The 25,821-nt window shown below is 40.3% G+C and overlaps 1 long non-coding RNA gene across 1 annotated transcript in view; it reads left to right on the top strand.

Moving 5' to 3' along the window:
- Nucleotides 1–25,083, top strand: part of LOC120601005 (uncharacterized) — a 61,721-nt gene extending 36,638 nt beyond the window's left edge. Inside the window, exons 6-8 of the long non-coding RNA XR_005652341.1 lie at nt 10,395–10,517; nt 16,040–16,257; nt 24,830–25,083. This is a non-coding gene — a long non-coding RNA (uncharacterized LOC120601005). The remainder of the gene's footprint in view (nt 1–10,394; nt 10,518–16,039; nt 16,258–24,829) is intronic.
- The last annotated feature ends 738 nt before the right edge of the window (nt 25,084–25,821 follow it).

The following is a 25,821-nucleotide window of genomic DNA, read 5'->3' as shown; positions in this document are numbered from 1 at the left end:
CAGTATTTTAGACAGCTGCATTGGTATGATTTAAGAGTGATGGGAAGATCTCAGTATTGTCCCAATAATTCTATCCTTTGAAGTTCATTCCTTGGACCACTTCCACTAGGCTCTCATGAAAATACAAGAATCACAGACAACACATAAACTTTTAATGCCTTTGAGGAGTTTTTCAGGTAATAACTAACACTTATTTGGCGCCACAGAATGCTTCATGCACAATTTAACTCTATTCCTCACAAATGCCTTACCACAGGGGTATTATTATTACTCCTTTCCTACAGATGAAGAAAACGAGGGACAGAGAAGTCAAATAAGTTGCCCAAGGTCACTCAGCTAGTAAATGGCAGAGCTGGGATGCAAACCCCAAGTCAGTCTCTGACGTCCACCTGTTTAGCTTCTGTCCTTTGCTGCCTCTCACCTAGGAGACATGAACAGGACACAGGGCAGCTAAGTGATGATTAAAGGAAGAGGGGAGCCCAGGTCCAGGATTGGCACAAAGCCCATGGAGGGCAGGCCTGTGTCCATGTGGGAACTCTGCAAGGGGACACGTCAGAAAGATCTGGAGGGCTTTCACAGCACCAAGCACCCCTTGGCCAAGGGCCTTCCTTTTTCCTGGCTAGTGAACTTCAGCTGTCTTGTGCAGACTAGCTCTGACTTCAGGGCTCTGCCTTCTGAAGGAGTCCTTTCTTCATACTTAACAGAACTGGCAGACTCTGTCTGCCTCCTTGCGGTCCAGGGACAAGGTGCGAAAGGGGACAACATTGAGGGGAGCTGTGAGTGATACCTACGGAGATAAGGAAAATGATTTGCTGCCTATTGGAGACGTGCGCATCAGTGAGGCAAGCTCCCATGAGAAGGAATGAAAGCTGTTGGTACCAATGCTAAATCTAGACAAAGGGATATCTGGAGTCCCACAGAGGGAGTTAGCCCCTGGATGCTGGGCTCCATGGCCTCTAAGCCCCAGAGTCTTTTAGCTTGAGAGAGGGATTCTCAAAGCACCACACAAGCAGAAATATCCACAGACTTGGAGCCATGGAGTTGCTGTTGCTTCTGCTTCTGCTTCTGCTCCTGCTTCTGCTGGGGGAGTTTACTAGCCCTAAAGTGAGTTATGAGTTTGCGTTCTGGGGCACTGCCCCTTTCGCAGAAAAGGCCAGAATCCAAACCAGGATTCAAATTCCATCCCAATTGTCTGTCTCTCTGTCCCTCTCTTCTGCCCTCCCTTCCTCTCTCTTTCTCACAGCATCCATAGTGTCTGACGGTGGATATAAATCAACCCCCCACAAACATTAGAAGATAAGTAAAGAGAACTAAACCAAAACAGCACTGAGCGATCCTTCAGTTTTCCCACCCAGACCAGGCAATTCTGGAGAAAAACAGGAAAGCATCTGTCAAATCCATCATGCAATGACTCCAACTTCCCAATTCTTTCATCATCAAAAGAGTGTCAGGTATTATCAGCAGAAATACAAGTAGTTAATGCGAGCATTGCATGTGATTTAAGCTTTTTTAAAAACCCAGACTTGTGGCACTTAGGCCGATAACAGATTATATCTCAGAAATGTCTTCTATCTGACATCCTGTCTTATGAGGAAACACAGAAACCAGCATTGTGGATTAGTTTATTTATACGTGGTTTTTTTTTTTTTTTAGCCTTATTCATCTTTTAGAATTAAAAAATAAATAAATAAAATGACGGTTAACATCATAATTAGGAACAACACGATTTATAAAATAGCAACGCACGAGGTAATTTTAGCATTAACATAAACTTGGCTCTCACGATTCGTAAGATTTTATACGTCAGACGGGCTGGCATTTGCGTGGGAACAATGGGAGAGGGCACGAAGGTAGTGCTAGAGTGGGGAGACTTCCAGGTTCAGATCGCACAGACCCGAACAAAAAGCAACGCCCTAACCTACCTCACTGCTCATCCACTGTCAGCTCCAGGATTTGGTCTACGTCGCTGATCTTCCCGTCATCCGTTCTGCCCACTCTAGACGTCTCTGGTTCTGATTCTACTTCTCCATCTTCTACCTGCTCCTTTGACAGCCTCCTCCCCCACTGCTCTCCCCTAAAGCGAATGTTCCACTCTCTTTCTCTGCATCATAAAACTTCTTTAGAAAGTCACCTGTGTCGACTGCTTTGTTTCCGATACTACCCACTCCCTTCTTCATCCTGCCAGTCTAGCTTCAGCTCTTATCGCTCCATAAGAATTTTTTAAAGGTCAATAGCCAGCCCGTTAGCAAATGCAGGGCTTAGTTTTATTCTCATTTTGCTTAATCACTTTATGTGGTTGACCCTCTTTTCTCACTCCTAACCATCCCGCACTCCTGAGAAATTCTCACTTCCTTTGTCTTCCCTGATAATAGACCTCTTTTATTCTCCCTGTTATCTCTATGTCTCCTCCACTTCCTCTTCTTTTCCAGCTTCAAATACAAGTTTTCTCCAAGAATCTGCCCTTGACCCTCTTCTCCATATGCTCTTCTATGTGTTCTCCTGGTAAACTCATTCGGTCTCAAGGCTTTAATGCTTCCTTCTTCGTGACTCATTTCTGCAACCTACTCTCTATTTCTCTAAGTCTCTTGGCTCCACTTTGGCTTTACCACATCCTTGCTGGAAGTTTCCATCCATCTGTCCTGCCAGTGTGTTGATCTTAATGGGTTCAAACCCGAATTCATCCTTTTCTCTCTTGAACATTTATTTCTTCCAAATTCTGTACATCAAGATCTTTCTAATTGCATCAGCTCACGACATTAACAGAATATTTTAAAATTTAAATTAGTTTCAAGTATACAGTACATTGGTTAGATATCTATATAGTTTGTAACACAATCCCCCCAATTGCTCCCTCCCTCCCCTGACCCTCCACCTAGCCATCATATTAATGCTAACTGCATTCCCTATGCTGTGCTCCTCATCCCCGTGACCATCCATTAGCTACTAATTTGTATTTCTTCAGCCCTTCACTACATTCTCCCAGTCCTCCAAACCCTCCTCCCCTCTGTCTGTCCCCAAATTGTCCACTATATTTGTTAGTCTGTTTTTGCTTAGTTTGTTCTTTTTATTCCTTAGATTCCGCACATAAGTGAAATCATACAGTGTTTATCTTTGTCTGACTTAAATACTTTCTAGATCCATCGAAGCAGTATCTTTTTCCATCCCCTTCCTTTTAGTCTGTGCGCATCTTTTAATCTGAAGTGAATCTCTTGTAGGCAGCATGTAGGTTTCTTGTTTTCTTATCCTTTCATCTATTCTACCTTTTAGTTGGAGGACTTAATTCTTTTCCATTTGAGGTACTTATTGATAGGAATGTAGTTGTTACCATTCTTTATTCCTTTTTTTGATACATGTTTTTTCTTCTTAAAGAAGTCCCTCCAACATTTCCTGTAATACTGGCTTGGTGGTGATAAATTCCTTTAGCTTATTTTTGTCCAGGAAGCTCTTTATCTGTCCTTCGACTCTAAATGATAGCTTTGCTGGATAAAGTATTCTTGGTTGTAGATCCTGGGTTTTCATTATGTCCAATATTTTATGCCTAGCCCTTCTGTCCTGCATAGTTTCTTTTGAGAAATCGGCTGCCAGTCTTATGAGTGTTTCCTTGTAGGTAACTGTCTGCTTTTCTCTTTTAATATTCTTTCTTTGTATTTAACTGTTGGCATTTTAATTATGATGTGTTTTGATGTGAGCCTCTTTGGATCCCTGGTTTTTGGGGTTCTTTGAGCTTCCTGGGGTTGTATGTCCATTTCTTTCACCAGGTTAGGAAAGTTTTCTATCATTATTTCTTCAAATAGCTGTTCAACATCTTGTTTTCCTTCAGATCGATATTTTGACCTTTAATACTGTCCCTTATGCTCCTTAGATTATTTTTATAGTCTTGGCATCTTTTTTTTTCTTGCCATTCTGATTGAGTGTCCTTGGCTTTCCCATCCTCTATATAGGTCATTTGATCCTCTTCTTTATTCACTTTATCTCTTTGTTGAAGTTCTCCTTGAATTTATCTACACTTCCCAAAAGTTCATTGAGCATCTTTATACCCAGTGTTTTGAACTCTGCATCTGTTAGATTACTTGACTCCATTATTTCTGGATCCCCGTTCTGTTCTCTCATATGCTTTCTGCTTCGTCTTCCCATTTTGGCTGCCTTTCCGTGTCTGTTTCTATGTACTAAGCAAAGCTGCTAAGTCTCCCAGTCTTATTAGTGTGGATTTGTGAAGTAGTGTCCAGCGGCACAATCCTGAGAGGGGTTCAGCTGCAGGCCAAATTTAGCCCAAGCCTCTGGCCTCCGGGGCCACCTGTTAAGATTTAACAAGCAATCCACAGATGTGGTGCTTACAACTGCCTCAAAAGGCCATACCAGAAACCAAGGCCAGCTGCCTCCAGTGTGAGTCTAGAACTGCTCAGCAAGGGGCACCAGACTGGCTGAGGCTATACCTGGATGTGGCTTGGGTAAAGGAACAATGGGGGGAAATCATACGCAATCATCACACAATCATACGCTATATTTTTACATTCAACAGCAAGTAACAAAAAACTCTAACTCAAAATCACTCGATCAATAACTGTATTCATAGATTCATTGATAACTAAACTTATTGATTAAATTATGTACTATACATAGGTCATGTACTATACATAAATAATATGTGATACATAGTATATGCTGTATACTATATGTATATGTAATTATAACAGGAAGTTCTGAGGCAGCATGGGCCCTAGGCATGGACGACCCCACTCTGATCCTGCTTCTTTGCAATTCTCTTGACTGAAGTGAGTTCACCGTTGCTAATGATCTCCTCCACTTCGGAACTCACACCGCCCTGATCACAGTGTGTTTTGTGTCATAATTACCTGCTACCCGTCTTGCCCTTTTGGGGATTGGAGGAGACCTCAATAAATTACACCCTTGTCCTCTCCACCTGAGCTCCGAACCAAAGGAGTGAGAGAAGGAGTGGAAGATAAGATCAAAACGATGTTTTGTTATTGATGCACCTGGCTCTGAAGAAAGGTGCTTTGTTGGGCTGCAACAATAGGCTCCCTAATAAACGAAACCCCAGAATCGGACGGACTCCAGCCACAGGCAGGTTTGGACACACAAGTCTCACAGAAGGTGAGGCTGAGCAGCACTTCCCAGTCAGGTCTCTGAAATTACCTCCAGGTACCGCACTCCGCTGCCTGGAGGAATAAGGAATGAGACAACAGCCCCGCAGTGTTTAGAGACAAACATTTCTCCTAGAAACATAGAAGAACTCAAACCCTCTCTAATACAATGATAGACTTCGTGAAGTCAAGGACTATATGGTGTACATCTTTTTATATTTTATACATCTTTTTATGTGATACACATATCGGGTGCTTAATAATGTCTGCTAAATTATATATTACATATATGTCATATAATAATTATATGACATATAATTTATATCATACAAAATGTGTATGTTTTAAGTTTGATGGATTATAATAATATAAAATATCCTTCATAGAACATATTATATGAAGTTATTTATAGTAACAAATTATATTAAAATTGAAAGGCTATTAAAATGCAACAGCAACATTATCAGAGACTTACAGGGGCTAAGTTGGTTATTACACAGGAAAACAGATTATTCTTGAACCTGCGTAGCATGAGGAGAGGCTCAGAAAGAAAATGCACACACTTCTAGTTCCTCTTAGTATCCAAAGATAATCACCAATAAAACAATGCTTTCTATAAAGCTATTTCTTAAAATCACATTGAAGTTGCCAGATTTTTCTCTTTTCAAAATTCATGAGGAAATTTATTCATTTTATTTTTCAAGAGTGAATCATTTTGTACCACCCAGACACTCTGTATAATGCCAACCATCTGGATATGCAGAAAATTAGTGTCTGAGAGTCACTGTTTTCAGTTTTCATCAAGATATTTGGTGTCAAGTAGATGCAGCACAAGTGTATCTCTTTGAAGTGCCTTAATATTGATGCATCACCTCGTCAAAGCACGTAATTCAAAATTTAGACACATTAGTCTATTTGGAGAGGTCTTGATGGAAAAACTCACTGTGCATTAACAAATGCCATTCAGTATATTTGAATAACTATGTTCAGATGGGTGAAATATTGAAGTAAACCTTGGAACTTAAACCTGGGTGGTAATACCATATATGCATATACGCTGGTGAGTGTGTGTGTATCATGCAGCACACTTATTTGGATAACAGTCAAACACTGCTAAAGGAATGGCATTTTCCCCTCTTCCCTTGTCCTCATTCACTTGCTCTCGCTCTCGCTCTAAAAGGAGCTTGATGCTTTCAGCAGAAATAAATCTATATACTTATTCCAAGTATTATCAGGTCCTTAGGATTGCTCCTGGGGCTTGCTTTAAATATCATCCTATTGCCATAAGGGACTTTAAAGTTGTGTTTGGGACTTTTATAAAATGTCATGGCTACCCGCGATTAAACACTGCTAGGAGGCAAAGATGTACAACGAGCCCCTCAGAGGAAACCACTGAAAAATAAGGGAATGCCATTTGAGACAAGACAGTGTTTGTGGGCTCGGCCCTTGTCAAGCAGCATGGTACATGGAGGGGAGAGTGAGCTTCTAGGCTAGGGAAGGGCCGCTTGCAAACCTGGAAACTGCTCAGTGCCTGAAAGAGCTATAGACACCTTTGGCTCCTGATGGCACAGCTGGGGTCCATGTTATGAGGAGTTTCATTGAGTCCTTGAGAGGTATCCTCTGGAGAGATATCTTGGGGGCACTGGTGAGCACTCTCTGGAAAACTGATGACGTTACTACTAAAAGGAAAAAAACCCACCAAGACACTGACCGGAAATCTACAAGACCTACTCACGCCAAAACCCCAGAAGGAGAGGAATGGCCAGATATGGAGTAGTACTTTTAAAAGCATCTTTTCCAGGGGGTTTTGGCCTTCAATGCTTTTCGCATACAGTGCCTTCCATGGAGAAATAGGAATGCGAGTCCTTCTTTTTTACATGCCTATTGGAGAAAAAGGAGTGAAGGCAGAGGCCACTTTCTGCTTTAAAAACCATCACCACCAACATCGAAAACCCAAACCAAACATCTCTTTTAAATGGAGAGAGTAATAAGTGTGTTATATCTGAACAGACAGGGTGAAGACCAAATATCTCCTGATGGAGGCGTAAGATCAGTGAAAGCCCATGATGAGTCTCAAATTCCAGTTTAGGATGTGAGCCAGCAAAGAGGACAGAACATACACATATTTAAAACTCTTGGTACATATACATATGTGCATGAGAGAGTAGAGGTACAGAAAAAGGCACACTTATGGGTGCATACCAGCAGCTCCCTCCCCTCCCCCCTATGCAACTTCACATTCTACGTCCTCCCAGACTGACCCTTAAAAAGTGGAGCCTCTGAACAACAGGATCCCTCTCTTTCCTTTCCGGCCTCAGTCACTTCAAACAGAAATCATGTGTTTTCCTGTAGATAGACAAAATGTGTGTCCTTCTCCATCCCTTAAAGAACAAAGCTAAACGATGGGTCATTTGGCCAATGGCATCTGTTTTGGCTAATGACAACTATGGCCTCAAATCTGCAGAGAACCAGCACAGGTGGTGTCTGATGGTAGGATACATCACAAAGAAGATAGTCCCCAACAAATCGTTATATATGCCGCTCAGGATTCATTGTGCTGTATCACTGTGAAGATTAGTGATTTTCATCAAATTAGAAAATTCTTACCATTACCTTTTCCAATATTGCCTCAGCCCCATTCTCTTTTCCTCATTTCTAGAAATCCTTTTGACTTAATTGAATCTTCTCATGCTGCCTTTTCTATCTTAACTTTCCTTTCAAATTTTCCACCTCATTATTTCTCTGAGCTGCATTCTGGTATGTTCCTTTAGCCTAGTCTTCTTGTTCTCAAATACTTCAGATATGTCTAATCTACTCTTTAGTCCATCCTTTGAGTTTTTAACTTTAATAATTGTGTTTTTTTCTAGACTCTCTTTTTGGTTCTTTAAAATTTTTGCCTTTCTTTTCTCTCTCCTTTCCTTTCTTTCTTTTCTTTGTCTTCCTTCCTTCCTTCCTTCCTTCCTTCCTTCCTTCTTCCTTCCTTCCTTCCTTCCTTCCTTCTTCTTCCTTCCTTCCTTCCTTCCTTCCTTCTTTTCTTCTTTCTTTTTTTCCTTCCTTTCTCCCTCCTTCCCTCCCTTTCTTCTTTCCTTCCTCCCTCCCTTCCTTCCTTCTTCTTTCTTTGGTGATGGCATCCTATGTTTTTCTTGTGGATTTCTTTTTTTTAATCATTCTAAATATGCTCATTTTGTATTCCCTTTCAGATTGTTCTAGTAGCTCAATTCCTTGGGAGATAAGAGGTGGTGGTGGCGAGGAGGGGGGGATTCTGTTGTCTGTAATTTCTACTGACTTTTGCCCATGATGGATTTGTCCCTTCAGTGTTTTGTAATTTCTTTTATTGTGAGCTTATCTTGCATAGGGTTTGCTGATTTTTGTGAAACTACCTGTATTCTCGATTGTAAAATATCTCTCTAGAGTGTTTTTGGAATTGCTTCTTCTAGGCACTCCCAAAATATGGCTAGCTAGGGACCAGTTTTTACATTAATTTCTTGGCTTCAAAGTTTCTGGGATTTCAGCAGAGCAATTTTAAAAATCAAATTCATGTGTAGACCAGGTCCAGGGTTTCAAATTCTCAGGAAAGACTTTTTCCCACAGCGAGAGACAAATGACTTTTCGTGTCATTTTGCTCTGCTGGTTGAGACTTTTTTGGGGGGTGGGGAGGGGCGGTCAATATTCTCTCTGATGGTTCAGACCTACAAGGATCCTGGCTTCATGTGGGAGTCTTATTTCTACCCCCACCTCGTGCAGGTTCAAGTCTTTATCTCTTGTGGTCATTAAAACCCAAATTTTAAAGGTTATGAAGATCTATGACTTACTCCAGTTCTAAGGACAGATGGAGCATCAGCTCACATGCTAATTTATTTGGTTTCGTTCCTCCTCCTTCTGTGATTTCCTCTTCTTTCCTGTGATCTTAATTTTGCTTTAAAAATATTTTTTTGTTATATTTTATCCTGCATTCCAATACTTAAAGGAAGAGTTTTCAGATATGTTAGCCTGCCATATCATCAGAATTAGAAGTCATTTCATCGATCTATGCTTTATGTTTTCTTCCCCCATACTCATATATCAAGACCTCATGACTTTATGCTAAGACCAATGCAGTAGCCATCTAATACATGTTCTTCTGAATTATCTCAGAGTCATCTTTCTAAAACACCACTTTGTCCATTTGATTTCCTGGCTTAATGACTGTTAATGGTCCCCACATTGCCTATAGAATAAAGTCTAAATTTCTTGTCCTTGCATTTAAGGTCATCTATAATTTGGCCTCCAATTAAATACATTTTTGATCTGTTTTAATGAAGATTTTTAATTTTTCTCTGTTGAATGGTTTTATTAACAAATTATGCAGTTGTATAAAACTGTCAGATGGATCCCCAACTGTAGGACCAGTTTTTTAAAAAATCTATTTTAGTATGAGTTATATTAGTTCTTGTAGTACCCTGAGTCTTAGAACATGTCTTAGTCTCAACAGGCTCTCAAGGCTTCCCTCTTAAATTTAACTAGGGAGGGGTCATTGGTGATTGAACTTTGAGTCACAGAAAAAATGTAAATGGGGCAGAGCTTTACCTTTAATGGTTTTGGGGGCTTGCCTGTGTTCTGCTGTGTTCAATAAGAGAAAACTATGCAGAGGAGTTCCATAGACTGTGACACAGTGGGCACAAATGCCAATCTTAACATGAGTTATAATTACACTCTATATGTTTTACAATGACTTTTAGTTTTCAAAGCATTTTTATAACCATAGTCCATTTGATCTTTACAACAACCTGTAGGGTATGTAGGGCAAATTTAGAAATAAGGAGATGAGTCCAGAAAGATAATTCATTTATTCATTCAACAATTGAACAAATGACAAATATTTATTGTGTCAACTATGTCTCAGACACTGGGCTATGGCTGGGTATTCAGCAATGGACCTAGCAATCTTACAGTTCTGTGACTTATCCAAAGTTATATTACCCCTAAGAAATGATGGACTTGGAATTTGAACCCAATTCTTACAATTTTTGATCCATTAAACCCCCTACCGGCAGGTTTAACTGAATACTTGACCTGAAATAGCATTGTGAGTCTCACCTAAATTATGTTTACTGTCCATTTTAGAGCTAGTCTTGCTGTTCACTACACTCATTTTTTCTTTTTGCTAGGAGCATATTTAGACTGCATTGTCCAGCCTCCCATGTAGGTAAAGGTAGTCATGACTGAATAGCCAGCGAAATATGCAGAAATGATGTGCAGGCCTGTAGCAAAGAAACACTGTACATGTAATAATTTCTTCTTTTCTTCCTTTAGCTATTGAATGCAGAGAATGCCAAGGACTAAGAGAAGGGTGAAGCCACAAGATATAAGAAACTAGATTTCCCGAATGACTCATGAAAGGCAGCCTGTCAATCAGGGACGCTCCATGTGACTCATGTAAGTAAGAAATAATCTTCTATTGTCTTTGTCTTAAGTCATTGAGATTTGAGACACTCTTTTTTTTTTTTTAACAGCAGATAGCATGCCCTAACAAATGTACCCTTTAAAGCCTAAATACGAGTAATAATTAAATGGTGTAACATTATTCTTAAGTTATCTATTAAACTGTAACCCCTATGTTCTTTATTGATATCCTGATGTAGACATCGATATTTGCATCAAACTTAAAGGAGATAGCAGCACTTTAGGAAATTTAAACATTTAAAATAATATTCAACAATGTCATAGAACAAATGTATCTTGATATCAGCAAGGCATTTGACAAGGCACTTTGAATAAAATATTATATCCCTCAGTGAATTCAAAGCTGCTTAAACATCCATACCCCAAATGGTCAATGGTCATATTTAAGTCTGTAGAGGGTTCAGCAATTGAAATTTTGGACTATTCTCGTAGTCTTGTTTTGGTCGACATTTTTATTGGTGACTTGCATGAGGGTATAGTAGGTATGCTGATCAAATGGACTAGTGACACAAGTCTGGAGGGGATAGAAATAAGATATAAGATAGCTGACAGAATTGAGGTTCAGAATTATCTTGACACGCTGCGATGCTGGGCCAAAACTAACAACATGAAATGTAATAAGGATAAATGCAAAGTCTTGTTTTTGGGTCCAAAAATGAATTATAGGAATACAGAATGGAGAACATGTAACTTGGCAGCAGTCGATGTAAAAAGGCCCTGGGGGTCTTATTTGAGCAAAAGCTCAATTTGAGCCAACAGTGTGATATGGCTCCACAGCCTGAGGGGCACTGATGGAAGTATTGTGTGACCATCATGAGACACGTTAGGCTCTGCCCCTCATCCCCAGATGAAATCTAGGGTATTATTTTAAATTCGGTGTATGTTGGAACAGTGACAGACCAGAGACTACATGGAGGAGGTGATGAGGATGGTGAATCAAGATGTCTCCTGACTCTGCATCCATAGGATACTGCTGGTGACCTTTTTGGTGCTTGTGTTATTTTTCCATCTTTGTCCTGCAGCCTGCCTCTTTCACCAGACTGCAAGTTCCATTAATAAAGGAATAATAATAATAATAATAATAATAATAATAGTACCAACAATGGTTAGAGGCAACATTGATTGAATTCTTCCCATGCGCAAGGCAGTTCTCTAAATATTTTACATCTATTTTCATATTTAACTTTTCATGGCATTCTACCAATGTCCTCATTTTACAGGTGAACTAAAGCATAGTAGAGTTAAATTCCTTAGTGAACTGTGGAATCAAGGCACAAACTCAAGCAATTTGACTCCAGGACTGGTTCTCTTAACCCATTTGCTATCTGTCTGATCAAGCTGTGGAACTCAATTCACGTTCAGTACTCAATTCACGTTCAGTAATTTTAATGGAGGGGAGGAGATTGGCACATAGAAACCAAAGTGTAGAAAGCAGAGCTCCTCCCTGATTAGTACTGGGAAATTGTCTAGGGGCCGTTGTATCTAAGAAGATAAACACACTCACGAGGTTCTGACACACCTGGGCACCTGTACTAACAGTCACATGAATAATAATGTTATCTTTTACAGTGAATTTTTGGTTTTCAACAGCATTTTATTTTTTATTGAGTTATAATGGACATATAACATTATATTTGTTTTGGGTGTCAAAAGCATTTTTTTTTTTTTAAACTTGATGTTCTTTAACCCTCTGAATTGCCTTGTGAATTAAGCATGGCAAGTTCAGAATGAGAAAACAAACCCCAAAAGTTCATCCATCCATGTACTTATTCAACATACAGTTATTAAGTGCCTTTTATGTTCCAGGCACTGCAGCAACATCATGAGAACCTTGAAAAGCAAGGGCTCTCTTCAGAAGGAAATGGAAATCCTGAGGACTGCATTTGCACTAACACACACACACACACACACACACACGCACAAAGATACATGTATAATGTGTGTCCGGTTCCACATTATGTATTTTTCCCTCAAAGGGAGGAACTGGAAAGGTCATTTTCTTGTTGCTTCCTTGTTCAGTTTCACAGCCTTGTGTGCTGGAAAGGAATTTCTGTGATATCTAATTAGTAGTTGAGTAACTAGCAGTCAAGCTCTTGGTGCCCAATGTGATGTTCTTACCATGAGAAAGATTATGTAAAAGTATCAAAGAACATTCGTGTGAAAGGGAGTCATTGCTAACAGTAGGAATGAGAGTAGAAATAAACACCTATTAGAAGATGAGATCACCTTCGGAGAATGCTTTGAGATCTTTGGGAAAATGTGGTCGGGATGGGGGGAGCATGTTGGGACACCTTCCCTCTGTGGGTTCCAGACATTCCTGGCTCCTGGCCTCCCAGCCGTGGAATGTTCTGGAATGTGCTCGAATCAGTGTGGGCTGTGGAGCCTGGGCGCAATGAGCCTCTGCTGACAGGGGCTGGTCTGCACCCACCTGGGATCTCTGGTGTGGTTCAGTAGCCCCCAGACCTGGGAGGTGAGGAATATAATAGGGGAACTTGTCACCGCAGGTCTCCTTGAGAGCAGAGGTTAGCCTGGAGCGAAAATGAGGTAGTAGATCCTCTGTCCCTTACAAACATCCACCATTTCAGCGTGATTTCCAGCAGAAGCTGTCCAGATGCCTCCCTCACCCCTGTGTCCACTGAGAGGTAGAAATAGTATGTCGCCTACCTTTTTCTTTTCTTTTTTGAATGGGCATCTTCTCCCTGCACAGTTTTCTATTTCTTTAAGGTCGGGACTGAAGAGAGATGGTGGGGCCCAGACAGTGAAGGGTGAGGAGTGTTGGTAGTGGAAAGAGAGCCATTTTGGGGGAACTTTGGAAGAAGATTTCTGTTTCTGTCCCAGGGAGGCATTAGAGACTTCTACATTTCCCAACACTTCCCAGAAGAGACCAAGGGGGAAGGAAAATTACTGGTTGGAGCACAGTTGGCAGTGGCTTGGGATCAGCCCCCCTTGGCCCTGGCTTGGTGCCTCTATGGAGAAGCATCTTTAACTCTCATTGCCAGAGGATGTTTTGCTTCTAGTGAGGGGAGAGGAGATAGGAGAGGAAATAAAAGCACAGAAATGAAAAACAAAGAATTCCTGAAGGTCTGATAAGCAGTTCAACTATGCACCAAAACATAAACATTTAGCCAAATTAGTTACTCCAAATGCTTCATGTTTCTAAAATTGAGCCACAGTTTTATTATACTTTGAAGTTTTTCAGCTCTGGACAATCCTGCACAAATCTAAGGGGAGTAAGGATTGGAGTTCATTTCCCTTCCTGAGATCCCAGCAAATACTTAGCTTCTTTGATGCCTGGTGAAATGATTTTGCTGTTTTGTTGGTCCTCTCTTTCCAAATGGAGATGTTCTCTGTCTGCACAGTCACTCAGGTCAGCATTTTATTAATGAGCAAGCAACAAACAGCATGTGCTGGAAGTTATTAGCTTAGAACTGATCAAAAAAGCTCGAGTGGTTTTTTTTTTAAATATCTGCACCCTACTACAATCTGTGGCAGTGTAATTTCTCTTCGCCTTCTTTGAATTACCTTTTGAGAGTTGTATGACCTTACTCACAGAGTTTCTCACAAATGTAGGACTCGAATCTAATTTATTTATGCAATGGCCTGGCAGAAATCACTTGTTCCCTTGGGCAGAAAAGCTAACGTCCATAAAATTGAATATTTATTGGATTTTCAAGCAGTTGGTTAATTTCTTCAATGCAGTCCTCTAATAAACTCAACAAAAAACGGCCAATCAGATCGGTTGTTTGCTATCATTTTAAAAATAAGTGGGATACGCTAAGGTCTGGAAAACACCGGACCCCTCTTTTCTTGGAGCACCCACGCTCGAGGGTGTTAAATACAGAGGCCACTAGACTGAGGTGGCTTTAATGCCTTAGTAGCCTACATAAGCAAACCAGAACCTAACTAAGCCTGCGGTGCTTCAAGGTTAAGAGATCAAAACCTAAGGACAACCAATCACAAACAGCCAGCTAGGCTTTCCCAAATAAGGCAACCACTTAAGCTATAGCCAATCAAATCATCTTGATTTGCTTCCACGTCTTGTCTATAAAGTCTTTCCCCAGCTCCTGCTGGTGGACCATTCCTAACCGCTTCTGGTTTGGTACTGCCAGGTCCAAATCAGTTTTTGCTCCAATAAACTCCTAAAAATGTAATATGCCTCAGTTGATATTTTAACAAGGGCAAGGTCAAGGAGGGAAGATGAAAGAAAAAGGCCCCATGGTTAAGCCCTCAGCCAATGGGAAACATTTTCTCTAGTAGCAGGTCATCATCGTACCTCATAGTAATGAGAAATGTTTTATTAAAGCAGGCAGTGGTAGTGTTATGCAGAGCTGTCACTTTCTAGGCAAAGGAAAGTGGCTGAGGAAGTATTATTCAAGCCTGCTCTCAGGCCTGGAATCTTTGACCTCATTCCCAGGAAGCAAGACCAGGAACTGCATCCAGATGTTTCTGATGGGAGCGAGTGTGTAGCTCAGGTCACTTATTGAATGGAGAAAATCAGAGGCTCTGCCTCTTTAGAGTTGGCTTTAAATATTTATTCTGTTCTCTTCTATTAGGAAAATGTGTGTGTGTGTGTGTGTGTGTGTGTGTGGCAGAGAGAGAGAGAGAGAATAAGGGAGTGGCGAGCAAGATTGATTATACAATTTTATGTAAGAAATGTTGGACATATCGAAATCACAGGAGGTTCGCCTATTATCTGCAGACATTACCTGAATTACTCTGAAACTAGACAAAATCAAAGTAAGCTAATCCAAATAAGTTCCCTAGAACAAGATTCTTCAGCAAACAACATCTCCGAGTCCTCCTGGTCACTGTAACCATCTGTGTCTTTCTTCAAAGGAGCATCTCCCTTCCCTTGACACATCCCTTCGTTCCTGTCCTTCCTAAATCCTTTTCCCTTTGCTCTTTAAAGGGCAGTTCAAATGCCTCTTCCTCTAGGCAGCCTTCCTTGGAGGAAAGTGCCCCTTCTACCACCCCTTCTTCCTCCCCCCACCCCAGCCATCATCCTTTCTCTGCCACGCACTCCTTTCTCTGGACTCTCATAGAACTTTTTCTTCTTTATGGCACCGATTTCATTGTGCCACGTCTCCGAGCAATTTATGTTCACATCTTATTCCTTCTGCTCATCGCATCCGATTTTTAAGCTCCTGGAAGGCAAGATCTTTGACATATCTTACTTTGTACCTTCACATTATTTAGCACAGTACCTTGTAAGCACTGTGCTGAAAGGCACAGGCCAAGTGTGTGTTTATGAATACAATAAATGTATCCAAAGCCAGACCTACTGCACAGCAGTAACTTGCAACCTAAATATTCTTACAAGTTTCAACTCCCATTTTCTATGTCAGTCAAATAAATACCTTCCTTATTTTAGCCATCGAAGCTTAATATTAAGCATCTTAAACTTGGTCAGAATTGACTGAGCAGTTGGGAGTGTAATAGTTTAAGTAAACATTTTAATCTTTCTTTCTTTTTTGTTTTCTCTTTCTTGGGAACAGATGACACTTTGCTGGACAAAAAAGAAAAATATCCGGGTGGGAGAAATAGAACGAGGCCAGAGAAGCCTGCATTCCGCTCCCGGATTTAGTTGAAAATAGCAAGATATTTTTAAGAACTCTAGATTAAAGTGCGTTCCTCACACTGTACTCAGGGGTGCCTTTTTTTGAAGAATTGAAAGCAGAAAGATCTGGGAGCTGAGAGCTAAGCTGAACAAAAGGTAACTATTTTAAATCGAAACATATGCAAGAGGGGTGAATTTAACCTAAATTCCAGGGCGCCATTGCCACTCAGCTCTCACTCCTTAGAGGTATCTTCCCTGATACATTTTCCCTGGTTACGTTTTTAAAAACGGGGATTGTTGTTGTTTTGCTATCCTTTAGAAATGGCGATTTCAAATAGACTTTGTCTCCTGCGAGTGTCCTAGGAGTTATGCCTTTCATCTCCTGATCGGTCTATGTGATACGTGGTGCAATGTGGTCTGACTAAGCAATGAGGAGGCAAAGAACACGTCAGAGAAGAATGAGAAGAAAGACGGTTGGAAAGGAATGCATTCCATGCCTGACCTTTTTTTTTTCTCAGTGTCCAAGGGTTTTGGAAGACTTTGGAAACCTTTCCAAAGTCTGTGGCGATGGTGGAATTTATTTCTCCGTTCGCGGTGTATGGTGTTATCTGTCATGCTGGTGTGGGTCGGATGAAGCAACTGCTGTGAGTTCAGGATGACTGGTGAGAGCCTTGGGCGGTCAGTGAGAAGAGCTTAATTGGGCTGGAATCTCCAGCAATGGTACCTTCAGGGCTCAGAGCTTAGATTCTGTCATTTAGATATTCCCCCAGGTGGGACTTTTGGGAAAGAAAGAAGCTGGTGAGAAATAATGTCTGAAGAATTGGCCATTAGTCTAATGAGGCTAGAGAAATAAAAAGAGAAAAGAGGCTTTATTTTTCTTCACAAATATAAAGAAATACCTGTCATCCCTGGAACCCATGATGGAAGCGACACAAGGGTACAGAGCAAGGAAGGAATAGGACTTTCAAGGGACAAGGCCGAAAGAGTAAGATAAAGATGTTGAAATGGATCTAACCTCGAGGGATTTCTGGATGCAGAAGGTCAAGATGTACCCGCAGCCAGGGACCCAGGTGGTCATCCTAACACCGCGAAGGAATTCTGGTTAGCCAACCCCAGAGGGAGGCTTTTCGAAGTCCCACAAGACAGCAGGAAGGTTCAGTGATGCCAAGGAAATACACAGGTTTCTGAGGTGCCAGAGGTTCAAGGGCGAACTACATTTCTGTAATTTAATTTAGAGAACAGACATAGGTTTCCAGAGTTCTGGGTGAGAATGAAGAGGTTCTTGGTCTCACAGGAAGAGCTGACTCTCAGGCCTCTTAGGGAACGGGTTCGCAGCGAAGAATGGCCCTCTAGAAGAAAAACAGTAGGTACATGTCTCTGGAACTAGAAGTATGAGGAAGAAATAGAAGCATGAAGACCTTTGCAGAAACCCCAAGGCGAGGGTTCTGAGAACGTGAGAGCACTAGGCACTGCGGGGTCATGCTAGGTGCCGCCTGTCAGGACCTGTGGCCCAACAGCTACCTGAGTGAACACCCCTTTAACCTATGGCTCCCTCTGCCACATTTCTGCCCATTGACGATCTAGCCCAGGTTCCAAATCTTCCAATAAGCGACGCTCACCACTTTCCCATCCTCTCCAACGTTTGGCCTTTCCTTGGTCTCCCTCTTAATCAGAAAATTCCTTTTCAATGCTTGGGACATTTTTTGTGTGTGTGTGTGTTATTTTCTGCTCGTTTAGGGCTTTAAGATTCCTAGTGCTTTTTCTGTCAGTTGGGGTCTAATCAGGAGTTATTAGTTATTTGAACAGACAGAATTTAATATATAAAACACTGTTAATGAGATAGAAAACTGTTAACAAGGTCAGTGAAAGGATAAAAGAACTCTAAGATGCATGGAGGAAGCCACAACCGGAAGTGGCTCTCACTCCTAGGACTGAAAGAACAAAATGAAGAGTTTGGGGTTATTAAAACTGAGAAACGTAAGGGAGCGCCCCCACAGAGCCGAAATTCAGTTTTCTGAGGAGAAGAGGCTGCTTGGCTGGTGTTGATGTCTCCGCGCTTGGAGGGGTGCCTTCAGAAGGCCTAGATTTCCGAGGAAAGTGTTGGAAAAGCCGCCAACTAGATTCAGCTGCGGCTTCAGGAAGGAACCGCCGTTACTAGGATGGCCTCAAGACCTGCTCGCTGACAACAAGCCTCCCCCTCCGCTTCCTCCATTCAGTCCAGCGGTCTCCCTCTCATGCCCCCGATTGGCAGAGCCCAGCGGGGAGCCGGCCGTCAAAGCAGAAATGTGCTGCCCAGCGCCCCAGCCCCAGCATTGCAGAGCAGAATAGAAAAGGATGGATCTGGAGCTCAGAGGCAGCACCCTATTAGCTGGCACGCCCTCCTAAGGGCGCAGTGGGAAAGCGCCCGATTCTTTTCCATTAGAATCGTGTATTACCGATCACAGCTAGAATCGTGTGGGTGGCCTTTCCAGGTCTCGGAAGGGAGAACATTGTCTTTCTTCCCTAGACTTTAAAAATTTTGCTTTCCTAAAGTCTAATCATATGCATGATTATGCTTATCCTTTCATTCCTAATTATTAAAAGAAAAAAGGTAAAGACAAGTCAAGAACACGTCTACCATTATCTATGATACATATTCAATGATCAGTTCTGGATCTTATTCCTATACTAGTTTCATCTGTCAGAAATGTATAATTAATTTTCTCCTCTGACCACGTGGCCCATAGCAAAGCTCCAAAACAAGTCATTTGTGTTCTTCTCTAACTCACCTGTCCTCTACAGCATTTCCACCAGCAGGTTACTCAGGATATATACCTTCTAGACACCATTCAGTCTCCTCTTATTATAGGCCTGTTGTTTGGGAATAGGACATGCTCTTCCATCTCTGTATTATAACCCAAAGTCCCTTCCTACTATGTGTCAAAAATCACATTATATAGTATAATCTCAAGCTTACTTTGCTTACAAGACGCACTGGGCAGGTCGGAGAGACAGTATGATTCAGTGTGGGCTCTGGAGCGGATTGCTCACATCTAAATCCTTGCTTTCCCATTCGTCAGCTGTGTGTGTCCTTATGCAAGTTACTTAGCTTCTGTAAGCCTCATTTTCTCCATCTGCAAAGCGGAAACAGTAATAGTACCTACTTTATAGGGTCGTCCTTAAGTTTAGAAGTGATATGCAGATAGTGAATAATCAATGATAGCCTTTATTAGTATAAAGATTTTGAAGCTATAAGTATTATTCCCACCTCCCATCTCTCCTCCAATATTTTTGAGATGTAAAACACTAGGCACCTCCCCTTCTCTTATTCATTTTCTCATACTTGTTGTCCTCCCAAGAACCACTTTCATAGGTTTATCAAGATGATTATCTCCCTTTCCTTCTTTCTTTAAAGTTTTTCAGTCATGTCATCTAGTCTATGATCAAATATCCTTTCCTGGCCAAGAATCCATCATTCATCCCAATACCCAAAACCATAATTTTGTCTTTTAAGTCTCATTTCTCATTATCATGTCTTTATTGAGACATTCGACTCCCACATCTTTTTTTTCTCTTCTAAAGCCCTTACTGTTTGTAGAGAAAATTATAAGTCCATCATCTATGCTGTGGAGTCTTTTGATTCCTTGCCGAAGGCCTCATAGTTTCTTTTCAGATAATGTCATTCATGCAGCATTTTAGACTTAAGACATGCTCGGCGGAGATTTCCAAGAGCAAGTCAATGCGGATCTTCAAGTGGCAGAGGAATTGGGGGAGCAGACCTGAGAGCTTAAGGAAATAGCTTTCAAAAGCTTGGTGATCCATCTTGCATAGTGACTAAGGCAGAATGGTAATTTTATGTAGGTTAAGTAGGGCATCTTGAGCCTGTCAGAAAATAAAGCTATCTGCATAATGCCAAAGAAATCTGTCGTTTGGTCACAATAACCAGTCAAATGATTTCCAATTTATTTCAGCATGTAAAATTTTGGCTTCTTCTCTTGGCTACTCAAAACCATCCAAATTATAAAAGTAAAACTATGTGTCCTACAGTGATTCCTTCATAAATCAATTTCCAAGAGCCAGAGAAAAGGGATCAAGAGTGGGAATTTCGTATGCATCCATGCACATACAGAGTTCAGGCTCTAAAAGATAACCGTGTCAAGAACGCATAACCACTACCGAGTAATTATGCAACTTGACATTTCCGCCAATAAATTCCGAGCCCGACTTATGTCATATAGGACTATAAATGCAGTCTTTGCACCAACTATCACAAATATACTTCTCAATCTCGAGTATATTATTTTCAGAGAGAAAGTAAATAATGGAATGTTACGTTGGGTCCGTGCTGCGAACTCTGCTGGAGGTTGAGGTGGGATCGGGAGTTGGTCTGGGGAAGACTCAGGTCTGAAGAGAACTTTTAGTCTAAGGATCCAGAAATCGTGATGACTTTACGAACCTGGAGCCTGAGCTCTCACGTAAGAAAAAAGTGAGAGAAGGCATTTTAATTCTTTTAGAAAGAAATTACTAAAGTAATGATTGCTGGCTCTACCCAAGAAATGCCAGTTTAATTGGACTGTGGCGAAGCCTGGGCAGTGCTAGTTTTTTATGACCCGCCCTGGCAGTGGCTCCCGCCTCAATAGAGCTATGGCGAAGTCCATTTTCAGGGGGTGCAAAACAGGGCCACAGTGGGGGCTTTTCCCCACTGTTGTTGCCCCTTCTCCTCCACGCTCTTCATTCTCCCACCTTGTAGCATGGGCCCTTGACTATAGATTGTTTTGTACCTATTGATTATAATGTCATGCTTCTGATTCCCCGGGCACCTGCTAGTCCCTCCTCGGCCTGCTTTGACTCACAAAGTCTGTATTTTCCTTCCGAGTGCTTGTCCACTCTGTTACAAATTCTGGCCTTCTGATTTCCCAGCTGCCTTTGCAGTCTCCTCTAGCTACACTGACTTGGGGCAGGGGTCTCTCAGTCCGAGTAGAAGTTTGGGGACCTCTCCATAGGTAGCCTCTGAATATATTTGTTAAGCGTGTGACTTCTGTAGGATGGGATGAGGTCCCGGCTTATCCTTCTAGACACTAGTCTTCTTTTCGGAGGAGACATCAGCAGTACGATTCTGGATCAGACCAGCCAGGGTTTGAATCCTGAGCAGGGAAATCGTAACAGAGGGAGAGAGAAGTCTAGGTGACTAAGAGCTAGATTTCTGAGCAGGGGCCTGAGATGTGGGAAGGAGGGACACTGTAAAGAGAAGAGGGGGAGGAGAAACTCTGCAACATTATCTTCTTTGTGAATTTTTGTCTCGAGATACAAGCACAGAATGGAAGTGCATATTCAAAAAAACTCCAAATACCTATCAATAAAATAATATGCATATTCTCATTTTCAAAATTCAAACATTGAAAGTAAACTGACATCCACTATCGACCTCTATGCCTAATTCTAGTCACCTCCCAGACATGCTTTTGTTAACAGAGGTATAGTCCTTCTAACCCTTTTACATACAAAAAATATATATCTACAATATTGATTCATGTGTATATGAGAGTGTTTTATATATCTGGTATTATGCCATATGTGTCATTATGAAATGTCTTTCCCTCAACAGTATATAATGGAGATCTTTTATTTCACTGCATATAGACTTATCTCATTCTACTCAGCTACTAAACTCTAAATACAATTAAGTTGTTTCCAGTTTCTATGACTACAAGCAATTCTGCAACAAATAGTGTTCATGTGCGTGTGAAGTTTTCTTTAGGATAGATCAGGAGAAATAAGATTGTTAGGTCGTAGGGTATATTCATTTTTAATTTAAATAGACATTGCCACATTCATACTTTACCTAGGAGTGCAAGAGAATACCATTTCACCATATACTAGCCAACACTAATATTTTAAATTTTGTCAATCCAAAATGGTATTTCTTCATTGGCATGACATGTTTTTTCATTATTGGAATGATGGCACACTGTTTCATTATTATTACAATTTGCATTTCTTTAATTACAAGCAAGATTGAGCATCTTTGTATATGCTTACTCTTCTTGAATTTCCTCCTCCGTGAATTAACTTTTCACATATTTTGCCCGCTTTTCCATTAGACAGCTTATTGATCTTTTCTTCTTACTGATATAGAAGTGCTTTATATATTATGCATTTTTTTTATATTATGAACTTTGATTAGGGCAACTTCAGGAGTATCATTAACCTTATAGTTTTCTTGAATGGCTCTCTTGTTGGTGTGCAGAACATAGCCTGTGCAGCCACACCTGGCAGTTTTTACTTTTTGTTTGTGATGACTTTTGTAAATATTTTATCCTTAATCTGTCTCTTGTCTTTTAACTTTGCTTGTGTTATTTTTCATAGTGGTGAAGTCATATCTATTGGTCTTTTCCTTTGTGTTCTTTGCCTTTTTAGTCTTGTTTAAAATAGTCTCTCCTACCCAAGGTGATAAAACATTTCTTTGTATTTTCCTTGATTGTTTTCATGCTTATATCTTTAATGTATTTGAAAATTATTAGTGCATGATGTGAAATAGGGATCTAAACATTAATTTCTCCTTGTGGATAACCAGTAGTCTCAACAAGTTATTGGATAGACATCCCTTCTCCTTAACTAAAAGACAACCTTTATTATATACTATTTTTTTCTATACTTATGAGTCCATTTTTGGGCACTGTATCCTATTATGATTAAAATAATATTTGGAGAAATTATTCATTTAGCAACACTATTCAAGTGTTCTTACTATCTATTAATAAGTGAATATTTGAGATTGAAATAAAAACCAGTCTATATTGACTATAATCTATAGCATATAATTTGATATTATAATAAACAGTGTATTATAAATTATATGGAGTTCTCACTTCTGAAAGGAGGCTCAGTCAATCTCAATAATCTGCTTGTCCTCTTTATAAAGACCCCACATTGAAGACCCCCTCTCTAGATACTGTTATAAATACATAATTAGAACTAGTGGATTTTATATGATTCTTAGACATAAGATTCTGGTGCCCAGTTAAGTGGATGGCTTGTTTTATTTCTTCCTGAAAAATTATGCTTGACTTAAAAACTCTTAATTTGATTTAACCACACACATAGTAAATTCATAAAAATTAATTAGTATATTTTTAAACTTTAAATGAATTGATCACTTGCAACAAGAGCCCAAAGATATTATAAACATGTGAGATTTTCCTTGGGACCATAAGAACCTTAAATGCAGGATGCATCTTGATAGCACAGTCTGACAAATAGTAGGCACTGAATAAATATTTGCAGGATAAATGAAGCTAGTACTAGACTTAATATTAAAAGCATCATTTATGCTTTCTTTTTTTCTAGGCACTTTACTAATTTGCTTCATTCGGAGTGTTTATTTTGCTCTCGCTGCTTTAAGACATATAATATTAGACCTTGGCAGGAATCTGACTTTCTTTGCCAGAAATCTTTGAGTCAGCTTAATTTTTTACTGTGAGATTTATTTAAACCCAAGATTTCGTTATTTGGTTGTTGATAAAACAAAAAAACAAACAAAGAAACTACCTGAAGTGAAACTCTTATTGCCCATATCTGCTTTCCATATAAACCAGCTGAATGAAGACTACACTTATTTATCCTCCCTTCTCTCCAGAAAGCACCATCTACGTAGATGCGAATGTGAATGTTCCCCTCTGGAGCTGTGCAGTGCCCAGGACTTTCCCTCTTCCGTCCCCACCCCCATTCTTTGTCAGTAGTTTTCTAATCAGAAAGAGCCAACTGCCTCTGACTACCCTGCTATTAGCTGTATTCTGGCTGGTAGACTCCTAGACTCGGTAGCTCTGTGTCTTTTGAAGACCTCACTCCACATACTACAAAGATTACTCATGAAATTAGCCCAGAGACTTCTAGCAGTTTCCAGATCTGACTTCTTATCAGGGCTTTTCTTAAAGGAGTTTGAATTGCCTACTTTGTGACTATTGTTAAAATATGGAATACAGTAAAACGGTTAAAGAATGGCTGCGTAGGATGATAGCTTGCTCACTTACACAGGTGTAGTACTGTCAACTATGTATGAGCATCAATTCGGTAATAGTGGAGGTTTGCATCTGAAGTCAAACGAGTGGCACAGAGATTCTGTTCAGTATAGCAAGCATAGTCTACAACTACCCACCCAGAAACTCTCTATAAGTATATTCCACATGCTGGTATTTTTAGTAATACTGGCTTATTCGGACTATCATGTGCAACTCCATTCTTTCTTAAAGCATGTGTGAGAAAATGCAAAGTCAAAATCAAAACCCCTAGACTTATCAATTTTTACGACTGAAAATGCCTTAGAGATCTCCTAGTCTATCCATCTCATTTTCGAACTGGAATGATTGCCTTGTTGACTTGACTTGATTATATCTATGTAATCATATTAATCACCTTAATAGTGAATAAATGAATATTAAGGAATATATATTTAATCTTTAAATGCTCTGATCATTTGTGATATTCCAAATATATTTATAAACACGTGAAGTTATTTCTCCTTTCTGTAAAATTTTCATAGCACCAATTGTGTGTGTGTGTGTGTATATGTAAGTATAAGAATGTGAGGGTGGAGAGGTTACTGGCTACCACCTATTAGACTGATAGGAATGGTTAAAATGTGGAACAATTTCCACTTACATGTGGAATTCTAGCTGGCTCCTTTTAACTTCAAAGTCTGTTTTATTTTGTGAAACAGTTTCTTATCACATTTATTTATTATTTCTCAAAGGGATGCTGGGAAGAAGACTGCCTTTATTGCTGTTCTCATGTTGACATGTGAGAAAACCGAGTTCACATAGAGCTTGATGTTCCTTTCCTGGAAATATATACTTAAAATAACCCACAAGATCCAGAAGACTATCTGGCACTCAGCTCAGTATCCTCTTCTATTCCCTTCTCTTCCAGCCTTAGAGCCTTTCACAGAGATGAAACCGATGTCACATGGAAATTCCCCAAATCAAGAGTTGTTTAAAAAAAAAAAAACTTGGGACACTGGATCAGGCACATCCTTGTGTGGCTATTTCTGAATGTAAAATAATAATACCTCGGAGATTCTGTAGATCTTTCTAGCCAATGCATTGTGCTTCAGCATTATGTGCCTCACTATCATAGTTATTTAGAACCGCTGAGAGCTAAGTAAACCTATAAGTTATACCCTCCAGTAACTTAGAGTCTACAGATACACTGGTAAGAGACCAATAATTCCCTAAATATTTATTGAAGCACTGTACTGGGCCTTGCAGAGATAATGATAACAAAATAGATCTGTTCCCTGTCTTCAAGAAGCTCAAAGTGGATGATGGGTCTTGATACATAGAGAAGTAATTGCAATTTTATCGGAAGTTCACTGTGTCGTGGGCTAGGAGGAATATGACACTCAGATACAGGCGATCAGAAAGGCTTTCTGGAAGAAGGCCTGATGGAGCTAGCTGGACACAGATGTGGGGGAACAGTGTTCAAGGCAGAGAAGACAGTATGTGTGGACACCTGAGAACAAGAGGGAGCAAAGCACATTGAAGGAAATGAAAAATGTTCAATCTGGCTGGAGCATAGAGTGAAGGGTATGGCATGTATGCATAGTGGCCAAGATGCTACTGGAAAGATGAGTAGGAGCTAGATTATTAAGGATTGGCCTCGTTATCTTTTCTAGATGACCGAAACTTTATCCATTCATTAAATCATTCGACTAGGGGTTATCTTTTCTAGATGACCGAACTTTAT

This window comes from Pteropus medius, unplaced genomic scaffold, assembly GCF_902729225.1.
Source record: "Pteropus medius unplaced genomic scaffold, Ma_sr-lr_union100, whole genome shotgun sequence".
In the NCBI taxonomy this organism is placed as follows: domain Eukaryota; kingdom Metazoa; phylum Chordata; class Mammalia; order Chiroptera; family Pteropodidae; genus Pteropus; species Pteropus medius.
The sequence above is the reverse complement of the archived record's forward strand: the minus strand, read 5'-3'. Positions and strand labels throughout refer to the sequence as shown.